The following is a 15067-nucleotide window of genomic DNA, read 5'->3' on the forward strand; positions in this document are numbered from 1 at the left end:
CAAACCCTTATTAACTGAGCACTTAAATCCCTGTTTGCCTCAGTTTCCTTATCTGTAAAATAATAACACATCATTATTAAGATGTTGGGAAAGTACATGATACAGTGGAGAGAGTTCCAGGAAAACTCATCTTCCTGAATTCGAATCTGCCCTTTGACACTAGCTATGCAACCCTGAACAGGTCATTTAATGCTGTTTGTCCCATTTTCCTCATCTAAAATAAGAGGGGGGGAATTAAAAACTAAAAAGAGCTGAAGAAGAAAATGGCAAACTACTTCAGTATCTTTGCCCATAAAAGGGAGTGAGGGAATAAGGGAGGTCACAAAAGTCAGGTCTGACTGAACAACAATAAAATACCACCTACCTCCCAACATTATTGTGAGGATCAAACAAGATAATTATAAGGTGCTTAGCACAGTTGGCTGGTACATACTAAGTACCATAAGTGGCAGACATTATTAACTATTGAGTTGAAGTAATTTGAACTCTTCAGGCATAGAAACGAAGTCCACTGGAAGCAAAAGACCCAGGATGGGTAAGTTTCAGTGTACTCCAGCAGGAGGAAGACAGATTCCTTGACCAGGGGACAGGCCTAAGGCAATAGCAGTTCTGAGTTCCATTGCTGAAGGTGAAGGACAAAGAAAAAGCTGAAGCAAATCTGGGCTACTATTTAATTTTGCTGAGGCCCAGCTTGTTTCATCCCTTTCTTTCCCACTCACAAATTAAGATCCTGGCCAGCAGAAGCCTCTCTTGAACACGTAAAATAGCTGTATATATAAGACTGTGTTCTTTTCCTCTATTTCTAGCATCTGCATCCCAGTCTTAGAATAAACACTTCTATTAAAGCATGCAGGTAATGAAAAAGAGAGAGAGAGAGAGAGAGAAACCTGACTGGAGCAAAGACGCTTCAACAGAAATAGTCCCCTTCTGAAACCTCCCACTAAAGAACCTCTTGACAAAATGTGTGTACATTTGTAGCATTTTACATCAGGCTTAATAATTTATTAACCTTTAATATTTCACAAGAGTAAAGCAGAAAAGCTGATAAAATTTTCATACCTGCTATTATAAGCTAAATCGAATGTTGAGGGACGGCCTGAGCTCCGTGATTGGCTGATTCTGAGTGCACTTACATAGTTCCATGCCTTGGGCAGACTAACTCTACCTCCTCCTGGTCCCATTACAAGAAGCTGCAGGGAGCCACGGTATGTGTGTTGTTTGTGTTTCTTGTCCTATGGCAAGAGTCCCGTGTTCAGGGTAACATTTTCTGCTGCTCCTTCTCTATTTTTTCTTTCTTTTCCCTTTCCAGGTGTCCCCAAGCTCTGGTCTCGCTTTACCTTATGAATGAAGGAAATGTCCATAGTAGGCAGCCACCTTACCTGATGTGATCTGAGATCTCTGAAAAGCTCTTTTCCCAACAGCCTGTTACTGATGCCTCAAGTTTCCAGCTTTAACCTGAAGGAGGAAGATTAAAATGCAAATTTTTCTTTTTCAAATGCAAAATTCCCTAATAGGGACCCCACATTTATGAAAATCAAACCAAATCAACAAGTACTCACTGTAGGGCTATCATGCTCAAAGAGCTGTGAAGGACACAAAGAACGATACAAGATCTTCGTGTTCATGTTACTAACAATTGTCCTGTTCACTGATCTGATTTCCTTAGTTAGAGATATTGTTCCAGTTCATTCCAACCAAATCAAGGGCTTAGGGACTTGTACAGAAGCTGATCAGCCAGTAATGACAAAGCAATAGGTTTGTATTATGAGCACATTTTAATTTGCACAAGGAAAAGCAGGTAGGGGTAGGGGAAGGAAAAGGGATTCAGGATGAAAGTCTCATTTGGACTTCCCTCAGCAGAGCAGGTCTCTGTTGATCACTGGACATCAATCATCAGCCTTAATCATCTTGGGATAATAGCAGGGTCTGATGAGCTAAGAAAGGCTATTCTCTGGACTTGGCACCCTGCTATACCATGTTTTCATCATTTCTTCTATTTTGGTGTTAGAATCTCTTACAAGACAAGGAAGTCTAGAAACAGGCAAAGAAGGGGAAGAGGATGCATAGGAAAGAACAAGGTCTTATTTGATCATATCTGACTGGCTTTCCAGCTAGTGATGGCCCTATTGAACCAAGAAAACAGAGACAGTAATTTTATAACAGTTCCATGGAAGCCAAGACCACTTCAGGTTGGGATAGTCTTGAAAAGTTTCACGGAAAAGATGAGATTTGATTAAACCATTATTAATCATTAGCACTTTCAAATAAACACATTTGTAATATCATAGGGGCATATATTGGAGGGAAGGGCAGCATGAGTAGCTAGGTAGCAGAGGAAGAAATTGAGGAAACTAAGAGATAGAAGGGGGAAACAGAAAGAGAGGTGAGAGGATTTCAAAGACAAACTTCTGCTTAGAAATGTGCTACCAGATGAATCTTGATTATTATTATTATTATTATTATTATTATAGGTCTCACTTTCCTCATCTCTAAAATGAAGAGGCTGAAAAAACCTAGAAAGGCCTCCATGAATAGTGTGAAATGTACAAAGTAGTAGCAATATTCTGGGATGACCAGTTGTAAATGACTTTACTGTTGTCAATAGTACTATCATCCATAACAATTTTGAAGGATTTATGATGAAAAATCCTATCTACACTCCGTGAAGGAACTGATTGTCTGAATACAGATTAAAGCATTCTCTATTTCTATCTTTCTTTTTTAACTTTTTTTAACTTAATTTTTCTTGAGAGTTTTTATTTTCATTTAGTGGGAGATCTAGGTTTTCTTTCACAACTTGACTTTTATGGAAGTATTTTGCATAACTTCACATGTGGTTTCTTAATTTGTGGGTGGGGCTAAGGTAAAGAAACTGGAATTCAAAAATTTTAAAAACAAATGTAAAAAATTGTTTTGAATGTAATTGGGAAAAAATATTAGATAAATTAATTTAATTTTTTAAAATAATAATAAAATGAGGTTGTTCTAGATAACCTAAGAGATTCCTTTCATCTCTAAATTACCATATGTGAATTATATATGATTATAAAACAATGCATATAGACATTAAAGTTCAGACCCTATCATGTCCAACCTACACTATTGTAAAAGCTTCCTAACTGGTCTCCCTCTTTCCTCCAATCTCTCCTATTCATCCTTCACATAGCTGTCAAAATAATCTTCCTGAGGCATAGATCTGACCATGACTTCCTTCTCCTCACAAAGCTTCAGTGTCTCCATATAAAATGAAATACAAATTTCCCAGACTGGCATTTAAGACCCTCTATGATCTGTCTCCAATCTGACTTTCCAGCTTTATTCATATTACTTCTCAGCACATTCTGCATTCCAGCCAAACTGAACTGTGGCTAGATATTCTCCTAACTTGACATTCTCTCTCCTCCCACTATGCATTCACAAAGGGCCCTAAAAATACACACCAACACAGAATCTTTCTCTTCCTTCAAGACCCAGCCCAAGTGCCAATCTCCTCCATGTAACCTTTCCTGATTTACACACACACACACACACACACAAAACAACCAAAAGTAACTTCTCCTCAAGTTTCCCTAGAGTAGATTGGCTAAATATTGTTTAGCTCACATTATAATTTACTTTGTATTAATTTACCTGGGTGCAAGTCATAGCCTTCTCTATAATACTAAAACTGACATTAATATAGCAGTTTTAAGTTTCAAAAGCATTTTACACATATTATTGCCTTTGAACCCCACCAAAATCCTGTAAGAAGTAGCTAATGCAGATATTTTCAGGTTTTTACAGATAAGTAAAATGAAACTCAAAAAAGAAGCAGTGTAGTTAATGGAAAATACTCTGGATTTAAGGTAAAATAACTTAGGTTTTATTCTTGGCTCTGCCACTAATTATCTGTGTGGTTTTGGAAAAGCCACAACCTTTGGGCCTCAGTTTGCTCATCATTAAAATGAAAGGGTTAGTCTAAATGTCTGAGGTCTCTTTCAGCTCGCAAGTCACCTACTTTCCAGAGACTCTTCATCATTTTTAATCTTTGCAATTTCAGAACCTCACCTTGCACACAGTGGGCACTTAAATACTTGTTGAATTGAAGTCACAAAAAAAAAAAAAAAACATAGGCTGAAGAAGCATCACAATTACTCCCCAAAATGTGATTATACCAGATTCTAGGATACAAATCTATTTCAATTCTGGTCATGAGAGATAACAAACACACAGTGCATTTAGTAATATAGAAATCCATGCACTGGGAACCAGTGGCAAAAATGGATGACATCCAAAGTATCTGCAGTTTGAAGTGTATTTGACATTTGCACAAAATTTTATTTTGGTGTCAAAATGAGAGCAAAGGGCAAAAAAAAATACCCTTTTAATAAGACTGCAAAAAGCAATATCCTTTTTTAAAGAAACATGGCAATCCACATGTAATATTTTTCATTCAATGGAACAGCAAGATAAAACTACAGTGCTCAAGGCAGTAAATCTGAAATGACTTCATATATCCAAAAAACATCAGGTAGCTATAAGCTCTGACGTTTCCAGTGCTTCAATGAAGAAATGTCTTATAAAAATGATTGTATTCAAATAGAGGTTGTGTCCACATCCATTGATCAGAAAATAATAATAGCTAACACTTATATAGGACCAACTATGTACTGTGCTAAGCATTTTACAATATTTTTTCATTTAATCCTCACAATAATTCTGGGAGATAGGTTCTATTACTATTCCTCTTGTGCAGATAAAAAACTGAAGATAATTTCTCAGTCACACAGCTATTAAGTATCTATGATCAGATTTGAATTGAGGCGTTCCTTACTCCAGATCAAAGCTGTATACACTGTACCACCTACTTGCCTCTACAGCTTTCCAGCGCTTTTCTAATAACAAGCCTGTAGGTTAAGTAACTCATTTTACAGGTTGGAGCCAGATCTTCAAATATCATGTCTAATTCCCTTCCCACTACACCACACTGCCTTTCTAATAGAGACCACATTTTTTCTCCATATTGGTTGCAAGTGTCCCATGGTTAGAAGCATAAAAAAATTTAAGTGTAATATTCCAACATAAGTTAAGGGGATAATTGTGGCAATACCAAGCATGGTACCAATGTGAAAGTTCCATAATCTAAACTAAAAGACTAACAGAACAGAGGTGGGAACCAAGCAAGACGAGCAAATTCTGATACCAATCCCAGCACTGGGGGATTCTGAGGGAGAAACACAAATCCAAGACCTAGCTCAAGTCAAAATCAAAAAAGCCAGCAGGAAAGGACTCAAGAGGTTTGGGAAGCAAAGATTTAGTACTAGACGAACAAGGTGTGGAGTCAAAAATGAAAGATTAATTTATCACATTTGCATAAGAATTTCAAGCCCAGCTAGACATAGACCTGTGTTCTATCTAGCAGCCTTCCAGTTTCCTCCAAACTCCATTTTTCCAGTGAGTTCCCAAACATGCTACTCTAGTTTTTAGCTTTCATAGCAACTGTGGGATCTGCACAGCAACAGATAATGGCAGTCTATATGTAATGTTATTTTTTAGCACATACTTATAGAGAGAGGTAAAATGCCAAGGTGGATTGGAGACTGAGCTTTGAGTCAGAAAAACCTCAATTTAAATTCCTTCTCTTAATAATTACTAGTTTGTTTCAGAATGTGTTGGGCCCACCACCTACCAAAACTTTCCCTTGCCTCTCACTTCATAATTTGGAATGGTTTGGTTTATTTGGGTTTTATTTTTCCTGAAGGGTAACAAAACTATCCCCACCCATGACTGGCCCAAAGGGCTGAGACTCAAGTGCATCTCTCTGATAGCCTCTGGTTGTATTGACATGGCTTCTGGGTCAACTGAGGGTTTAAAAAGGCCACATTCATGGAATTGTAGCCTTTCGGACTTGATGGATATCCTGGTACACCCTGCCCTGCTGACCATACATGTTTCTACATAAAGGCAAGTGGATTTGTAGTAGTATTATTAAGTATCCTTTCTATACTAGGGCTCATAATTTGTTAACTTTTGAATGACCAGCCTTTCATTTCATTTCAGCATCCAACTTAAATTAACAAGAGAAAGGACTGAGTTAGATTCACTCATTAAACATGATCAATAAAACTTTTAACTGCTATAATGTTTTCCATAATGTCTGCTAACTGCAGTTTCTATGACCCTCTCCTATTATATGTACAAGGACCTAAGTTTTCTTCTCAGAATTTTATAATTACAAATATGATCATTAATCTTTTGGAGGAATGTTACTTTTAAAGAACAAGGGTTCTTAACTTGAAGTCCATGAACACAACCCTAGGGAGTCAATGGATAAATTTCAAGGTTGGGGGAATGGGAAGGATTTATTCATTGTTTTCATATTTTTATTGGATTTCAGTATTATTGGTTTCATTACAATCCTAGTATTTTATTTTATGGATTTAAAACCATTATTCTGAGAAAGGATCCTTGGGCTTTACCAGATTGCCAGAGTTATAAATGTCACAAATAGATTAAAAATTCCCACTATAAAATATGTCCATGCCTATAGCTTTAAATTCACTTAGCCCCAATTTCCTTAAAAACAAAATGGAGAGGGGACAGTGTCATAGAGGCAAATCTGAAACTCTCTAAGATTGTTTTAGTCCTTCATCCCACATCCACACATCATTCCTTCAAGTATGTTAATGAATCATAGTGGAAAGAATAGTTGACTTAGAATTGGGAAGATATGAGTTCAAATACTGCCTCAAATACTGAACAGACCACTTAACATCTGTGTGCCTCAGTTTCCTCTATGACAGCTGAGACTCTTATTTATATGTATTCATTAATGTATTTCATTCAACAAACCCTGTGAAGTATGCAATGCAAGTGCTATTATTCTCATTTTACAGGTGAGAAAACTGAGGTATTTTTAAGAGATCTAGCCCATCTTTGAGACCAGACTATTTTTATATCAATGTGGTATATCTTTTCTGTTCTAAACTAGCAATATATAAAATTGTGAGTATGTTAGCTGATAAGTAACTTTGATGCTAAAAACGATAAAGATCCAAAGATTCTTTTGCAGAAAACTCTCAATTTGCAGAAAATTGTTAACAGAACATTGATGGGTTTCAGTAACCTGGTTCACAATGACTAAACATGTATTAATAACATATCTGATGTTCTATCAGTTGATATGGAAGCTATTATAAAAAGATTTTCACTTTCTTCCCATTTTTATACAGTTTGAAGAGAGATACTGAAATCATTTTGTGATTTTTATCTAAAGGCAGTACAGGCAATTTTTTTCATATTTGAACAGAAGATTTCTGAGAATGATATCTGTTTTTGAAAGAATACTAATAATGTTTCCACATCAAGCCAATGAGCTTATTTTTTTCTCTGTTGAAGGCCTGTTTATCTATGCTCCTCAGAGAGAAATTTGGCTCTGATTCTTGCATAGAATTGCCATTGATTATTTTAATATCATTTCTAACAGAGGAGCAAACAAAGCACATTAGCACTAAAGAGTTCATGTATATGTGTAAATAAATCATAATTAAGAAGAAAAATATTCTAACTTTTCCAAATCAACAAGCATTTATTAAACCCTTACTATATGCTCAGCATTGTATTAAGCTCTAGGTATGAAAATACAAGCAGAAAGACAGGCTCTGCCTTCAAGGAGTTTACATTCTAATGGAAAAGGGTAATGTATAAGTAAACTGAAAGGGATGGTGATGAGGTGGGGAAGAAAGAAGGAGAGGAAGTATCCAGTTCAAGGGATGATAGAAGTCCAGAGCATCAGGAGTGGAGCCTATAGAGAAATGCCATCATGGCTGACCTCAATGTTTACCCTAAAAACAGAGCATCTGGGAAGAATCTGTCAATCAGACAAAGGATCACAGGTACAGAATGCACTTCTAGTATAAGAAAACTCAGGTGGCATTTTGCTCCTTTTGCTACTCTAAGAAAACCCTGGAAGAAAACTGTTGAAGATGATATTCATTAGAATTCAGATCCAATGTAATTAGGGAGCTCTCTGTTAATTGTCTAATTTATGTAGACTTTTGGGACACAAATCTTGATATCTCCTATCAGTTAGTTTTGATTCATCTGTGGAAATATAAAACTCTAAACAAGTGAAGTTTATGTAAAAAAATGAATGTACATGTGAAAAAATGTTTTTTTACAAAAAACTGGGGAAAATTTAAAAAAATTTAATAAAATAAACAAGTTGATCTGGAAAATACATAAAATCTTTTGAATAATACTTTCCACCTTTACTAAGTCTGCATCCCAAACAGATCAAAGAATAAAGGAAAAGGAGCCATATGTACAAAAATATTGATGGTAGCTCTTTTTGGGGGACAAAGAATTGGAAACTGAGGGATTGCCCATCAACCGGAAAATGGTTGAACAAGTTTTAATATATGATTATAATGGAATCCTATTGTGCTATGAAAAATTATGAGCAGGATAGTTTCAAAAAAACTTGGGAAGACATATATGAATTGATGCTGAGTGAAACAAGCAGAATCAGGTGAACATTGTACACAATAATACCAATATTGTATGATTCACCAAATGTGAATGACTTAGCTATTTTGATCAAGGCAATAATTCAAGACAATTCCAAAGACGAAAGATGCTATAAACCTCACAGAATTGGTGGAGTCTGAATGCTATATTGAAGCATAAAATTTTACTTACTTTATTTGTCTTGCTTTTACTTTGTTACATTGCTAATATGAAAATGTGTTTTGCATGATTTCACATTTCTTTTGATATCACTTTTCTTGCCTTCACAGTAGTTGGGGAGAGGTGGAAAGGAATGAGAGAATTCAGAACTCAAAAAAAAAATACTATTAATGAATGTTAAAATATAAATAATAAATTTCATTTTAAATTTTTAAAAATACTTTCCACATAACTATCAAATTAATATTTGTAAAGTGCAAGGTAGACTGTGTCTCTCTCATGCTGGAAAAACTCCAGGAGCTTCCAGCTATCTTTAGGATTAAAATACAGTATTCCTGTTTGACAATTTTAGCTCTTCACCTGACTCCAATCTACCTTCCCAAACTTCTTGCTTTATTTTCCCTTTATCCAACCACATTTCAGCTAAATTGACTGTTATTTCCTTGTTATTTCCAGGATTTGAATTAGATCACCTATCTCTTTGAGTTGCTGTCTCCCATATTTAGATGCATTCCCTCCTTACCGCTAACTCAAAGAATGCAGAGCTTCCTTGAAGCCTTGATTCAGGGGCTCTCCCACACAAGCTCTATTCTGATTTTCCAGTTATTATTCTCCCTATCCCCTGCCTAACAGGACATTACTTTGGACTTTTTTATGCATATATTTTATATTTATTTATTTACTTGTTGTTTCTCCTAATAAAATGTAAGTTCTATAAAGGCAAGGACTATTTCTTTTTTTTTCTTTGTATCTCCAACAATTATCACAGTGACTGCACATATCGTTATTGTTTGTCCTTCATTCTTAAAAACACCATGACATCAGGAAGGTTATGTCATAACATGCAAGTGAACTGCACTTAACTGAGAGGAGGCTGTGAAGGTCCCCTGCCTAACTTTCCCCTCCAGAGCCAGATGGGTCCAGTGGCCAGACATAGATCAGAATGACTGGAGATGGCCATGGATGCAATGGAAGACCTTGGCCTTTTTAACCTAAGGCCTTCAACTGGTCATAGTTTGACTGAGGTCGCATCTTTTCAGTGATTAAGCTAGGTAGAAATTGAGGCAAAGGAAGGACTTTTTCATCCAGTCAAAAAAATCTAAATAAATAAATACTTGGCCAAAATCTCCCAGATTTATTTGTTTGTTTAGTTTTTTTTGGACTAGATGAAAGAGACCATTCTTTGCCTATTCAATGTCTGCCTGTACTTGATAAATACTTGTTGGATGATTTTTTTTTTTTTGCTGAGACAATTGGGGTTAAGTGACTTGCTCAGAGTCATACAATTAGGAAGTGTTAAGTGTCCGACACCAGATTTGAACTCAGGTCCTCCTGACTTTGGGGATAGTGCTCTATCCACTGTGCCACCTAGCTGCCCCATGCTTATGTAATATAAAGGCTTATAAAGTATTGTTTTCATAACCTTGTGGGTAAGTAGTATAAGTATAACAAGTATTGTTAGCCTCATTTTGATGAGAGAGATTCCTAAAAAGATTGAATGACTTTTTTTTTAAATTAAAGCTTTGTATTTACAAAACATACAAATGAAATTTTCCCCTCCTTCCCTCTACCCCCTCCCCTAAATGGCAAGTGATCCAAAATATGTTAAATATGTTAAAATATATGTTAAATCCAATACATGCATACATACTTATACAATAATCTTGTTGCACAAGAAAAATCAGACAAAAAAGGAAAAAAAGTGAGAGGGAAAACAAAATGCATGCAAATAATAATAGAGAGAGTAAAAATGCTATGTTGTGGTCCACAATCAGTTCCCTCGGTTCTCTCTCTGGGTATAGATGGCTCTCTTCATCACTGAGCAATTGGAACTGATTTGAATCATCTCATTGTTGAAGAGGGCCATGTCCATCAGAGCTAATCATTGTATAATATTGTTGTTGCTGTGTACAGAGATCTCCTGGTTCTGCTCATTTCACTCAGCATCAGTTCATGTAAGTCTCTCCAGGACTCTCTGAAATCACCCTGCTGATAATCATTTCTTAAAGAACAATAGTATTTCATGACATTGAATGACTTTCTTTAGAAACATAATTGTAGATATTTTTAAGAAAAGATTTGAACCCAGCTCTCATAATGCATTTTTTTCTACTAAAGCCATGAGTATAATTGGATATGCTTATAGACATGAGAACAATAATATTCCAAACCTAAATAAAATGTGCAAATTAACCTTTCACTAGCAATTCTACAAGAAACCTCTCCTGATTCTCTTTTAATACTAGTATATTCCACCTGTTGATTCTCTCCAATTTATCTTCATAAATCTTGTTGGATGTGGCTGTTTTCATGTTGTCTCCCACATTGGACTGTAAGCTCTTTGAAAGCAGGGACTTTTTTGTATGCCCATTGCTTAGCACAGAGTGTAGCACATAGTCGATGCTTAATAAATGTCGTGTGACCAATTGGTTGATAGGGATAGAAACTGGACCTGTGATTTCAATGTTAAGAACATTGTGATTGAATGTCTCTTTACTGATTAACAGTTTCAGAAAATGAGAAGTCATCATTGACCCTTGAAACTATAAATCTCTTTATGGTTATTTAAATTCAATTACTTAAAATCTTTAAAATGTTTGAAAAATTAAGAATAAACCATTATTGAGCAAGCTGGGTTCTTTAAACAAGTGCAAGCAAAACATTATAGAATCAATCTTTCTAGAAGACAAATGACAAAAAAGACAACAGAAATATTTTATTGATTTATTTTTCCTGAATTTTGCATTTTTCAAGCAGTTTCATTTTTCTCAGTAAAGGCAATCAGTTGTGTATAGCTGAATGTGATTCAGTTTTTATGTTTATAAGGCCTTATGTGTACATAAATTCACAAATCAGAAAAAAATGTCTTTGTCAGACCAAGTATTTTAATTTTTGGTTCAGAAAATCCAGTCAACAGAAGCTGTGACTGGAAGGTTGGTATCTACAATAGATTCACTTTGAACTTGCTGCCAAATTGAATGAGAAGTGGTGAAAAGAAGAGGCTACAAATGTAAATATCTGGACCTCATAGCCAGCAATTTAGAGGAAGAGCTGAGACACAATCAGACCATTCTTATATAGACCACAGGACTCCCAAGCAGGAAAATATAACCTATTGGCTATAATAGCTTCCATATCCTATTTTCACTTGTTCCAAGATGTTAGAGGGATCCTTTTCCCTGGAAGCCAGGGGACATATTAATAAAGACAACTAGAGTAAATAATGAATATTTCTGAATATATTTCTGATACCATAGAGGTTCTACCAACCCCTTTGTTTATCTGATCTCAGAGTGTTGCAAGTTTTCAAGGGTACCTGACTTATCTTTGACTGGCATATATCACTTGATATAAATTGCACATCCCCTAACAGTCTCTGGCCATCTTCAGGCTACTTGAATAGAAAGGACAGACTTCCTGAGAGTAGTCACATATATAGTTTCATTTCCTAAAACCAGATCATACTGGCATCTAAGACTAGTAATGAATTAGAAAGTACTTGTATCTTTCTTGTATGGGCAGATTTTCTACCAGGAGTTAATCTACTGTCGATAAATCTTGTAGCTAGATCAATTAACTCTGAGGTTTTGCCTCTACTCTGTAAAATCTTGGATGTGGCCAACATACTATTTGCTACTAATCTCTATGCACAAAGAGCAGATGTTTTATGTTAGAAGCCATGCATTTGGTCCCTATTCTCTCCCAGATAAGTATCCTTAGCATAATAGTCCTCCTTCAGAATTCCCATGTCTGGGCTGGAGAGCTCTTGTTTTGAGGGAACCAGACTATCCCCTTGTTCCTAGAAAAAATACAACAGGATGTTGGCTTTAAAAAGAAACCCTCAAACTGTCGAGAGAACTGAAAAAACACATAAAGAAGGCAAGATTTCCCAGGATGTTCTTCCCATTTTCAGTGACATCCCTTAGAGATTTCAGGGAACAGAGAAAATTCCACTGGATGACTTCTTTCTTATCTTACCCATCGTTTTCATACAAGTTTGATCAGTTTAAAATGAGCATATTAAGAGCAACCTAGATAAACAGAACTAAGGAAAGAGGCATAAGAAAGATAATTAGTTAACAAGCATTTGTTAAGTGTCTGTAGTTCAGTGGAGTTCTGGAAAGAAACTAGGGCTGCATACAGAGATCTGGAGATGATCTATATAGCTCATAACTGAATTCATGGGGTTTGATGAAATGAGAGATACAAGAAACAGAGACAGAGAGAGACAGAGAAACAAAGACAGAAACAGAAACAGAGAAAGAGAGAGAAAAACAGAGACAGAGAAAGACAGAGAGAGAGATAGAGACAAAGAGAGAGAGGGAAAAGAGAGACAGATAGACAGACAGAGACAGAGAGAAGGAAGAGAGAGAGAGAAAAGAGAGACAGACAGAGACAGAGAGAAGGAAGGAAGGCTGGCCTAGGATAGAACCTTAGGGTATATCCACAGTTTTGAGGTTTGACATAAGGAGAAATCAAAGAGGCAGGAGGAGAACTAAGTGAAAACAATAATCAGAAAGTAAAGGTTCAGTTGAGAGAGGGAGTTTTAAATGAATAAACCCCCTACTGAAAGGGGAGCAAGGGTCCCATATACTCCTGTTTACAATGTATATTCTTTTCAAGCCAGGGTGGCTCATATATATTTCTATGTAAAACATAAGGGAATAAAATAAAAAATGTTGTGATTCCTTCACACCCTAACATCTAATTTTTCTCAACAGTTATTTATGGAGTATCTGGTAGACACCCAGTTTTATACCAAGTTCTACAGAAGAGGTAAAATATAAAACATAGAGCACAGGAAACAAAACTAATCTTAGAAATCATTTAGTTCAATCCTCTTGCTTTATAGATGAGATGGAAGCTGGAAGAACCGAAGTGTGTTGGCAAGTCAGGACTCAGCTTTGGACTTAGGTCTTCTAATTACTGGTCCATTCTTTCCATTGTAAAGCCATGCTGTTTCTCATAGTACTTACCTCGAAAGGTGGAGGATTTTGCTGAGAAGACATAATATTTACCCAAGAAACAGGTAGAAATTAACTTCAATTTACTCCAACACTGGAATTCTGTGCTAGATTAATCAATGAATCAGCAAGTATTAATTAAGCATCCATAAGGTGTCAGGTGCTTTGGAAGGCTCTGAAGTTACAAAGGTGAAAATGAAGCAATCTCTGCCCTCAAGGACCTTGATGGGGGAAAGGGATTCAGTTTTAGGAGAAAATGTTACCTCTCTAAATTAAATAGCTTTAGGTAGTTCACTTAATCTCTCTCTGGATCAAAATTCTTCATGAGGGAATTCAACCTCATAATCTCTAAGATCCTCTTCAATTTCATGAAATAAAAATTGTCTTTCTAAGGACTTCTTTTTTATTTATTTTTTAAATTAAAGTTTTTTATTTTCAAAATAAATATATGGATAATCTTCAACATTCATCGTTACAAAACCTTGTGTTCTTATTTTTTTGCCTCCTTTTCCCCTCACTCCCTCCCCTAAACAGCAAGTGATCCAAGATATGTTAAACATGTGCAATTCTTTTATATATATATATATAAATATATATATATATATATTTCCACAAATATGCTGCACAAGCAAAATCAGATCAAAAAGGGAAAAAATGAGAAAGAAAACAAAATGCCAGCAAACAACAACAAAAAGTGAAATACTATCTTGTGGTCCACATTCAGTTCCCACAGTCCTCTCTCTGTGTAGATGGCTCTCTTCATGACAAGACCATTGAAACTGGTCTGAAACATCTCATTGTTGAAAAGATCCTCATAATCAGAATTGATCATCATATAATCTTGTGGTTGCCATATACAATGATCTCTTTGTTCTGATCATTTCACTTAGCATCAGTTCATGGAAGTCTCTCCAGGTCTCTCTGAAATCATCCTGCTGATCATTCCTTATAGAACAATAATATTCCATAACATATTCAGCCATTGTCCAACTGATGGGCATCCACTCAGTTTCCAGTTTCTTGCCACTACAAAAAGGGCTGCTATAAACATTTTTGCACATGTGGGTCCCTTTTTCCTAACAATCTCTTTTAAGGTCCTTTTCACCCCTAATATACTCTATATATCCCCTCTCCAGATTAATCTTCTAAACTACTGCTTTCATACCTGCTTCCTTGATCAAAAAGCATAATGGCATCCAATCATCTACATGAAATAACAGAAATTTCTCAGGTTGGCAGTCAACCACAATGCTATCCCAACTTGACCTTACATGATTCTATCTTACATGATTCAATAAGTCCATCAACATGCATTTGCTAAGTGCCTACCATGTGCCAAGTAAATTAATGGGGATACAAAGATAAAAGAAAAATGGCATGCAAATACATGCAATACAATGTAAATACATTAAGATGCAGGGTATCCCAAAAGCCTT

At 35.8% G+C, this 15067-nt stretch overlaps 1 long non-coding RNA gene across 9 annotated transcripts in view; it reads right to left on the reverse strand.

Annotated features, from left to right (window-relative positions):
* The window catches only part of LOC141561763 (uncharacterized), a 553911-nt gene that overhangs the window by 395811 nt on the left and 143033 nt on the right, over positions 1–15067 (reverse strand). For all 9 annotated transcript variants that reach the window (XR_012488149.1, XR_012488147.1, XR_012488143.1 and 6 more), the window contains one exon: positions 1380–1455. This is a non-coding gene — a long non-coding RNA (uncharacterized LOC141561763). The remainder of the gene's footprint in view (positions 1–1379; positions 1456–15067) is intronic.

Source organism: Sminthopsis crassicaudata, chromosome 3, assembly GCF_048593235.1.
Source record: "Sminthopsis crassicaudata isolate SCR6 chromosome 3, ASM4859323v1, whole genome shotgun sequence".
Classification (NCBI taxonomy): Eukaryota; Metazoa; Chordata; class Mammalia; order Dasyuromorphia; family Dasyuridae; genus Sminthopsis; species Sminthopsis crassicaudata.